Source organism: Magnolia sinica, chromosome 10 (genome assembly GCF_029962835.1).
Source record: "Magnolia sinica isolate HGM2019 chromosome 10, MsV1, whole genome shotgun sequence".
Lineage (NCBI taxonomy): Eukaryota > Viridiplantae > Streptophyta > Magnoliopsida > Magnoliales > Magnoliaceae > Magnolia > Magnolia sinica.
The window spans coordinates 28,830,470-28,841,694 of NC_080582.1; positions in this window are offsets into that span (position 1 = coordinate 28,830,470).

An 11,225-nucleotide genomic window follows, 5' to 3' on the forward strand; every position below is an offset into this window, starting at 1 on the left:
TATATTTCACAGTTGTAGCAAAGTGGGCTACTTAAAGGTGACGATATCAGAGATCGCTTTTTCTGCATCCTTACGGTAACTTTTCATGCTTATAGTTATGTTTGCAGGAGATCTCCAAATCATTGGAAATTTGAGTTTTGTGTCATAATTCATTGGTCTTGAATTTCACCAAGTTTGTTTAGTCAAGCATTTGGTAATTACATATGATAGGAAATAATAGTTTTCAAAGCAATCCAGATTCCAGATTCTAGACAAAGAAGGGTTGAGCATTAGCATGGTTGATCTCCTTGGGTGGGCTGGTTGTCTCAATGAGGCCTACAATCTGATGAAGGGCTAGTTGTCTCAATGAGGCGTACAATATGAAAATCTTAATTCATGTAAGCAACCTTATTTCTGAAAATAATATTCACCACAGCGGATCTCTATGATAAGTGTTATGATGCTTGTGGGGGTGGCTAACAGTGGAGTGTGTACTGACAGTGGGGTGTGTACTAACCACCCCCCCCCCCCCAAAAAAAAAAAAACAAAACTGTGCCAATGAGCTAAATACTCTCTTCTATGCTCAAAATTACTTCCAATGTCCTTTTAAAACCCAAGGTTCACAAGTCACGACTCTTAGATGAGTAATTGCATTAGTAAAATTGTCCAAAGCTACTCGTGCTATATATAGTAGAGAAATAGATATGTTTGTTAGTTATGCCAATTGGGTAGTAAATTTAGCGCATGATCTCATTAGAAGTAGTTAAACATGATTTTATATGTGTGGACTTGAGAAGTGACCAATCTTGGTTTTACCCTTACTCTACCAACGTACTTGAATATATTGGTTGCATTTGTTCTTCCAGAGATCTAGTTGTTTTTGTTTTGAGAAAATCAAATGAGCCAATGTCTTGCGAGAGTTGAGTTGGTGTCCTTTTATTCAGGTTCATTAATTATGGGATTGAGCTTTGGTATGGTTGCAATCACTTAATAATGTCTCCCTTGCAGGTTCCATTGAGAAGTGGCCAATCTTGGTTAGTTATGTAAAATATAAATATTGATGAATGGGGCCAGTAGCTGCTGCGGTTACAAGTTTTCTGTTGGATGTGGTTTGTAATTGATCTCATCGCAAGCTAGGCTGTATGATGTATAAATGAAGTGGGTTTAGAGATAAGTTATTATGGCCCTTTGTCAGGTGGTGGATGTGTATGGCCTGCTTCACAAGTTCGATCCAAACCACTTAGAAACTCAAAAACTGTCTGAACCATTGTGAGCTGTCTCTTGAACCGCTAAAAAGTTGTACAAACTGCAGTTGAACACATATCAACTGTTAGGTTTTACCATAATTACATATGTAAACACATGTAAATCTATGGACACGGGGATGATATCACAGTTCAAGCTGGTGGTTGAAATTGGGGTGAACAGTTTGATCTCCAGCTTTTTTTTTCTTTTTTTTTTCATTTTTCTATTCTTTTCTTGAACGCATTGATTTGTAATGCAGCGTTCTCATTTGTTGCAGCACACTGTTATACCTCTTCAGCACCTCGTAAGCTTTGGTCTTAACCTTGTCAGCCGAACTTTCGAATCTCAGGTATGTAAACATGTAACTTAACAAAGCAATGTACCCTAAAATCCATATCTATAGGATCTGTGTTGGGACTGTGCACATCTGTATCTGCAATTTGTCTCCTGTCATCATCATCATCTCAATTTTCTCCAATTCATGGTTTGGTGTCAAATGATATATTGGCAAAAGTTCTACAGTTGGCTGTCCACTGGACATCAACCCTCTCTTTTACTGAACTTGCCATGACAGAGGCTAACATTGACACCACTCACATGCAAGCATGATTCCACCTAATATTGACCCCCAAGCCAACTATCAGATGCACACCCCAAAGGGTGAGCAAGCAGAGTTATTGGGGTGTAGTTTCAATGCAAAACACTAAGCAGAATTATTCTTTTTATTGCAGGCTAATGCTTTTGCAAAGAAGCTTGGCTATGCCTCGCCACTTCAAGCGGGCCTAGTGAAATTATAGGTGACTGATTCTCATGCTTGTCACATCCAAGATCTGTTATTATTCTGATTTTTTGTGAAAGAGTTGTGGTTAGTGATGAGATAAATGCTACAAGCCCTTCTTTTGGGATGAGGAATATATGTTACCTTGTGAAAAAAGCAGAGAAGAAATGGTGGAGTAGGCTGTTAAAGCAGGAAGGGAAGCCTCATGTGTTTTTGAAAGTAGACTGGGACAAATGGGTCGATGAAGATGAAGAGCAAGAACACAAATGTAAGTTGTCCACCCTTTTTTTTTTTTTTTTTTTTTCTTTTTTATCTTGAACACTTACCTTTTTATGTATTTTTTTGTATGCCAGGTTGCATTTTTATTCGTTGTTCTTTGCTAGATATCTGATTATTTCTGAATGTCCCAGCTAGAGATGACATGGACTTCGGTGGCATGGATTTCTCAGCATGTAGCCAAGTCTGCTTGTGAAAAGCCATAAGAATGTGCAGTTATACAAGTGAAACTTTTGTTTGATGAGTTTTTCTAATCCCACAGTCACTTTTATACATGGATGAGTAAGCAGTGCATCAGGTTTCTCTCCCTATTTAAAAATTACATGATGTTGTGCATCAAGTCATTAGGTGGGCCACACATGTATGGTAGAATTTTTTTGGTATCTGCCAATAATATTTCTTTGCCTTGAGTAATAGGTGTTCCATATATGCATATTACTTGATATTTGTTACTCTTGTTGCCAAACAGGGGCTTGTCACACAAGTTTTGTATAGTGATAAATATTTTTAATTGAAAACATTTGAAGCTATCTACCTTGTAGTTTGAAGACTTGCTTTAATGATCCAAATAGGAGTGTTGAATTTTGGGCTGGGTTACTCATTTGGTTCAGTCTTTTCATCTCTATTCTCATTTTAGTTTTTATGAAATCGGATTATTGGGTAATCCAAATTCTTGTTAATTAGTCATAAGGTTTTGATAGTTATACAGATAGAGATTTGATAGTTAGACCGATGGAGACTTAATTGTAGGACAGCAGTTATAGGAAATAATTAGTCAGAATCAATAGGAATTTGTGTGAAAGGATTAGTAAAGAATTAGTAGGAATTTCTATTATCGGCACTTTTAACGGCGTTTTTTAAATCTCTTACAGCTTTTATTAGCGGTTGTTGCAACTTTTACCGGTGTTTGTTACAAAATTTACCTACGTTTTTCGTAGCTTTTAGCGGCGTTTTTTTATACAGTTTAGTGGCGTTTCTCATTTACCAGTGTTTTGCAGCTTTTACTGGCGCTTTAACAGCTTTTACCGGCAGTTAACAAAAGTGCTGGTAAATGATAATAAGCGCCGCTAAAAGTTCGGCCATAAAAAACGCCGCTGAAAGGGGACGACCGCCGCTAAAGCATACAGCGACACCCCCCTTTAGCGGCACGTGTCCGACCGCCAGTAATTCTTATACCGACAGTTTTTTGGATTTTTAGGGGCGATTTTGGCCACCAGTAAATGATGTTTTTCTTGTAGTGTATGCTTAAAAATCATTTCTGGTGTCCACACGTCCAACCACCCACGAATATCCCTGTGGAGGCAAGGCCCTGATGAAGCGAGGACGAATGTCGATCATACTATGCAATGTCAGATGCATGAATCACACAAACAGCCACGCATCATACCTAAACATCCAACGTGCTCAAGAGGGGAAAACTCCATCCCTTACAATATCCTGCCCAATGGCATAACCATGACCAATCACATCTCATCAAAGCATGCATATGATGCATATGGGAGTGGGCCATGAAGATGAACAAGAAATGCCAATGCGATGAAGATGTTCTCCCCTCCTCACTAGTAGGCTCTAGGTACTTGGACCGTTTCTCAAAAGGAATGCAACCTCAATGGGGGCCCAATAGCCTGGGGAGCCCACGAGACTAGATAGATAATGTCATGGGCTTAAATAATAAGAATAGGCCTAGCAATGTTCTATGGTGGACCTTTAACCACCCATAGAAGTAAGAATGAGCCTAACAAGGGCGTAGAGGGGCATATCAAGGTGGACATTCAACCACCATTGTCCCCTAAAGGCGGCCTAATAATAAACTGCCAAGGATCAAGGCCCGTGGCCCGAGTATTACCATAAGAAAGAGATGGGCAGCTATATACATATAGATATATCAAATGTTAGGCCTCGAAAAAGCGGCCCAAGGCTACACATAATTCATAGGCCCAATAGGGGCAATATACAGCCAAATCCACATGCAATAATATAGGCCCATAAGGAAGGTTAGGGCCCAAACATTAAGGCCACCAAGTCCATATATTGTGGTGGGCATAGTGGGCAGCCCATTACTCCAACACATGGGCGAGAATCGTATTCAAGATAAGCAAGTTGGGCCTTACAACCTAGCCCAAGAATTTAGTTATTTTGGTGGGTAACTAAGGGCCCAACCACTCATACATTCTAGCCCACTAGCCCAACAAAATACCTGGAGAATACAACCCAAGAATCCACTGGGCCTATCTAAAGGGTTCCAGCCCATTTGGGCTTATAAGGAGTCCAAAAATCTGGTTACATATAAATACCCATATAGCCCAAACAAGGTGAGCCTCAACGATGCATTAATTAAACCTAAAATTTAGGGTGTAAAGGCATGAATTATCCTACAAAATCCTCACAATATGGTGGGTTATACAGCACATCTAGGTGGGCCCACAAGGTAGGCTGGAGGGTCAGCCAAGGCTGGACACCCCAGCTTGGGCGTCCCTACCTAATGAGCCACTCCATGCCGTACCACCAGCAGTACAAGGGCCCGATGGCTTTGAAATTTTACAGAGTGACACTACCATGGGCGGGACATGCTCCCATAAAATTTTGAAATTTTTAGACGTCTAAAAATATTTTAATTAATTTAAATAAAACGGTCTATCCAGAAAATTGGACTGACCTAGACGCCCCAACGTGGTGGTCCATTCCGGCCCTTTCCACGGTGTGCATAGGAGTCTAATGGCCCCAAATTTGTAGGTGGGTCCCAACATGGGTAGGCTACTTCCCTGTAAATATTCATAAATTTTAGACACCCAAAAGTATTTTAATAAATTTCAGAATTCCAACCTATCCAGGGTGGAATGTTGCTGGAAAAATAGCTGTCCACTGTCCTGAATTTGGGTCATCAAAATGGGTGGGTTCTAGGCCTCCAAAATTCCTAAAATTTGGGCCCAAGGTCCCTCATCAATCTTACAACAAGGTGGGACCCATAAATATGACCCACCTTCTGAGAAATTATTTTTAAAATTTTGTTTTTATGGAACTATGCTACTGGACTACACAGCAGGAATTTTTTGCAACCCACTATGTTGGCCCACTCCTTTGGATGCCAAAATGGGGTCCATTGGCCCTATAATTTTTCAAGTAGGTCCTACCATGGGTGAGGCACCTCTCTAAAAATTCAAGAATTTTTTAGGTAGTGTAAGTATTTTATTTAAATTCGGAATTACAATCTGTCCAGAATTTCTGCTAAGTGCAGAATTCTGGTTAGAGCATGGTTGAGCACCCAATGGGGTGGGCCCTGGATGTCCAAAAATTGAGGAAATTAAATTTAAACATTCTCTCATATATGTAGTACAAGGTGGGGTCCACCAAAGTGGCCCACCTGATCAGAAACTATTTTAAAATTTTACATTTCCAAATTACAACTTTGTTGGAATTACAGCAGAAAACCCAGCAAGTACCCATATTGGCCCACCCTTTTGGGGACCCAAATGAGGTCAATTGGGGCTAGAATTTGGCATGCTTATACGTGGGATACCCATATTCAAAAATCATATTTCACTTGATATACAATTCCCCACCCAAAGCCCCAAATCCTGGCCTCAAGTCGGCCCAAAAATCTATCCAGACAGATTTGGACAGCAACATGTAATAGAAAGAATTAAAATATAAACATTGTTTTCGATGGGATTTAACCCTAGTAATTTATGTGGTGGACCACCCCAGTGGGCCCCACAAATGTCCAGACCTTCCCCATCATCAAATACCCCTTGCATGTGTCCCATTTCGGTGGATTTTGGGGCCACATGTCTAAGGATGGACCGCTATGGGTGTCCAAGCTTCATGGTTGGTCTGGATTTTTGTTGGCCTGCAAGGTAGGCCACACATGCAAGATTAGAATTCTATCATTAAAAAAAATAAAGAATCGGCCATAAGAAGAGGAGCTTTGCCACATTGAAGCCCTCCCCTTCATCAATCACACCATACATTCCTTCTATTCATATGTTACAACAAAGATCCACCACATGCATGTCCTAGATTCAAGATCAATGGTTGGGATGTCATCCCAACCATGATTCTAAGGTTTAGATGACCTGTCATGCCATGGAATCCAATTAATCCTCCATAATGGGGGCCCATAGAGGGAAACCCCATGCGTGGGCATGCATGCATCAAATAGGCCATTTGGCCACAACTAAGGGATGATGTAGGATCTCCACCATTGATTGGTGGGTCCTACACTTCCCATAAAAAAAGAGATCTAAGAACATGAAAATAGAACACCTAAATCGTAGGAGTACACCCACCTTAGATTGCTCAAAACTTAGACCTCCTAGCTCCTAGTACAACAAGGGATCCATATCAATGGGTGAGATTGGATTTAGATGGTTAGATTTAGAGGATTAAAGGGGAAATGGGGCTGGAATGGAGGGAAGATGGGCTGGAATAATGAAGGGAAGTTGAAGAGAAGAGGGAGAGAAATGAGAGGGAAAGAGAGAGAAACCTCTTTTAAGCTAAGTAATCATTACTTTCTTACCTTGGTTAGAGAGGGGAGATGATTGCAAGTAGGGAGTTACAACCAAAGTTGTAGGTTTAATAGGTTAGTAGGCATGTGTGTGGTGTTTGGGTGGTGGGTAGTGTAGGTTATGAAATTTTGGGTGGTGTTGGGTAGTGTGTTGAAACTTGTTCATTAGGGATGGGACCATCTAGGAAAATGTGCACATCACTCCTAGGTAGACCATGCGATCATGATCAAGGACTATAACATGAGATACACACAACTTATGATCTATACATTGGATGAACACATGAGATGCGTCGTTGCAATCGCAACGACGATGCGATCGCAATGGCATAGTTTTTGGGTCGATTCGAGTCGGGTCTACATGACCGAACTCAAGGATGACCGCAAACACTAGACGAAGGTTGTAGGTCGCCAGAATTTGACTGGTAGGACCGCGAGACCTAAATAAACGAAATACATACTCACACACACATGTACACATGCGAACTCGGGTTGGGTCTCACAATCCTCCCCACCAACAAAGAAATTTCCTCACCGAAATTGATAAAACCGAGACAACAAAATGCATAATCATCATCATATAGCAATCATCAAAATAGAAGGTAATACAATCTACATATATCAATTAATAAACAAATGGGGATAATGCTCTCTAATCTCGGCCTCGCGTTCCCATGACGCCTCGGCCTCCGAATGATGACCCCATTGAACCTTCACCAAGGGAATGACCTTGGTCCTGAGGACCTGCTCCTTCCGATCAAGAATACGAATCGGCTGCTCAATGTAAGAAACATCCCCACGGACCTCAAGTGGCTGCCAATCCATCACAAGAATAGTGTCCGACCCACACTTCCGCAACATAGAAACATGGAACACGTCGTGGATCACGGACAACTCAAGAGGTAAGGCAAGCCTATAGGCCACAGCGCCTATGCGCTCGGTAATCTTAAAAGGTCCAATAAATCTCGGGGCAAGCTTGCCCTTCACACTAAAATGAACCACGCCCTTCATAGGCGAGACTTTGAGATATATCATGTCCCCGCTGCGAACTCGAGGGGTCGACGCCGACGATCAGCATAACACTTCTGCTGGCTTTGAGCTATGCGCATCCTCTGCCTGATAACATCAATAGCCTTTGACGTCTGCAGCACAAGCTCGGGATCTAAGAGACAACGCTCTCCAACCTCAGTCCAACAACTAGGAGATCTGCATGGTCTACCATAAAGTGCCTTAAAAGGAGTCATGCTAATAGTTGCCTGATAGCTGTTGTTGTACGCGAACTCGGCGAGGTGCATATGATCATCCTAACTGCCCACAAAGTCGATCACACAAGCCCTGAGCATATCCTCAAGGATCTGGTTGACCCTTTCGGTCTGCCCATCCATCTGCGGATGATAAGCGGTGCTGAGATGCAAAGTGACCCCCAGCGCCTACTGAAAACTCCTCCAAAACTGAGACGTAAATTTGGAGTCTCGGTCTGAAACGATCGAAACTGGGACGTCGTGCAATCTCACAATCTCTTCAATGAACACCTTTGCAAGCCGGTCCATCGACCAGGAAGCACGCACTGTAATGAAATGAGCCGACTTCGTCAGTCGATCAACGATAACCCAGATGGTATCGTGACTGCGCTGAGTACTCGGCAAACCTGCAATGAAGTCCATCGATACGTGCTCCCACTTCCACTCTGGAACGCTCAACGGCCATAAGGGACCAGGGGGTCTCTGATGATTGGCCTTGACATGTTGACATGTGTCACACTTGGCTACAAAACTCGCAATCTGACGCTTCATCCCCTGCCAGAAGTACTGCCTCCTCATATCACGATACATCTTCGTAGAACCCGGGTGAATAGTAAGTCTCGATCGGTGTGCCTCGGTCATTATATCATGACGCAACTCTGGCACGTCCGGGACACACAATCAGCCTTTGAAGTGCAACCCACCATTGGAACGAATCTGCCAATCTTACTGCTCCACAGATGCGGCCTCCGCTCGGTACTCCTGAAGTGACTCGTCCGTCTGCTGAGCTTCGATCACCCTAGCCACCAAAGAGGGTTGAATCGACAAGCTCGAAAGCTGAACAATGGAAGACTGTAGACTTAACTCAAAGTCAAACTCTGAAACATTCTCGAGCATCCGCCACTGTCAAACCATTATATGTGCCACCAGGCCCAGTGGCTGACGGCTGAGCACGTCCACCACCACATTTGCCTTGCCCAGGTGGTGTTAAAGATCAAAATCACTGTCATTCAACAGCTCCATCCATCATCTCTGTCGCAGGTTCAACTTGGACTGCGAAAATAGATACTTCAAGCTCTTATGATCCGAGAATAGCTCGAACCTGACCCCATATAGATAATGCCTCCACACCTTCAGTGCGAAAACAACTGTTGCGAGCTCTAAATCATGGGTGGGGTAGTTCAGCTCATGGACCTTGAGCTGGCGCGAGGCATACGCCACTGGCTTCCCGTGCTGCATCAGTACAGCACCTAAGCCAACTCTGAAGGCATCGGTGAAAACAACAAAACCCTCACTCTCGTCAGGAAGAGTGAGAACATGAGTGGACGTGAGGTGGTACTTTAACTCCGTAAATGCCTTCTCGCAGGCGTCACTCTAGACGAACTCGACGCCCTTCCGCGTCAACCGGGTTAATGGTGCTGCAATACGGGAGAAACCCTCGATAAATCGTCGATAATATCCCGTTAGACCAAGGAAGCTGCGAATCTCAGACGCGTTCATGGGCTGGCTCCACTGACGCACTGCATCAACCTTCGAGGGGTCCACAGCGACACCCTCCCTCATCACCACGTGACCAAGGAACTTCATCTCCTCCTGCCAAAACTCGCACTTCTCCAGCTTCGCATACAGCTGGTGGGCACAGAGGATCTCAAGCACAATCCGCAGGTGCTCAGCATGGTCCTCTCGGGTCCTCGAATATACAAGAATATCTTCAATGAATACCACCACGAACTGATCGAGGAACGGCCAGAAAGCCTCATTCATCAGCTGCATGAATATGGTGGGCGCATTAGTCACTCTGAACGACATGACCAGAAACTCAAAGTGACCATAACGTGTCCGGAAAGCCGTCTTCGGAATGTCTTCCTCTCGGACTCGAATTTGATGGTAACCAGAACGCAAGTCTATCTTGGAAAAATACTTTGCACCCTGCAACTGATCGAACAGATCATCAATACAGGGAAGCGGGTATCGGTTCTTGATGGTGACTCTGTTGAGCTCGCGATAATCCACACAGAGCCCCAACGAACCATCCTTCTTCTTCACAAACAATACCAGGGCTCCCCAAGGTGAACTGCTGGGACGAATAAAACCTAACTCCCAGATCTCATCCAACTGCTCCTGCATTTCCCTCAACTCCAACGGTGCCATCCGACAGGGGGCCTTTGAGATAGGCACGGTGTTGGGCACCAAATCAATCTGGAACTCCACCTGTCGACGTGGAGGCAAACCCGAGATCTCCTGAAATACATCCGGGTACTCACAAACAACTGACAGCTGCTCGATACTCTCTGCCACAGAATCTTCAACGACCAAAGCCAAGAGACTAGATAACGGCTCCACTCTGGGCTCGGCGACGAACTGGAATACTGTCAAGCCTGGAATATGAAATGTAACTGTCCTTGCAGCATAGTCTAAGACGGTACCATACTCTGCAAGTCACTCCATACCCAGACTAACATTGAATCTTGTCATCGACATCACAAACAGATCAGCAGGAAGGAACATCTCGGCCATCAACACCGGGCAAGAAGGGCAGCGACGGGTCAATACCACAGACTTCCCCATGGGAGTCAAAACGGCCAAGGCCTCAGACACCGACTCTAATGGAATATCGGTCAATCGGCAAAACTGCTCGGCCATAAATGAATTGGAAGCGCCGGAATCAAACAAGACATGAGCAATGTAAGCAGACACAAGAATACCCTCAACGACTTCACCGGTAGACGGCTACAGGTCCTGACCTGACGCCTGCTGCGCAGAATAAAAATGGCCGTGAGCTGGTAGGGGAAGCAAATCGGAAGATTGAGAGTCCTGAGTCTATGTCTACTGGGTTGCGATACATACTGGACTCAGGGACCGGACATAGGGATATCCTCTCTGCTGGTGTTACGGCTGCTACTGTCTCTTCTGCTACTGTCTCTGCTGAGGAGGTCTGCGTGGCTGCCTCTGCTGCTGAGGAGGAGCCCAAGGAGCTGCGGGTGGAAGTTGCGCTCTCTACTGCTGCTAAGGAGGATGCAACTGCGGTGGCCTCTGCTGTTGAATGGGGAGAGGCCACTCACGCCTTCGATGTCCAGCCTGTCTACAACCGAAGCAAACACCAGAAAAGGGGCCAGAAGATGAAGCGGCTGGCGGTGCTGATGACGAGGAAGAAACTACTGTTTGAACCGTGGGCTGCCGAAACCCTGATCTGCCCCTCCTT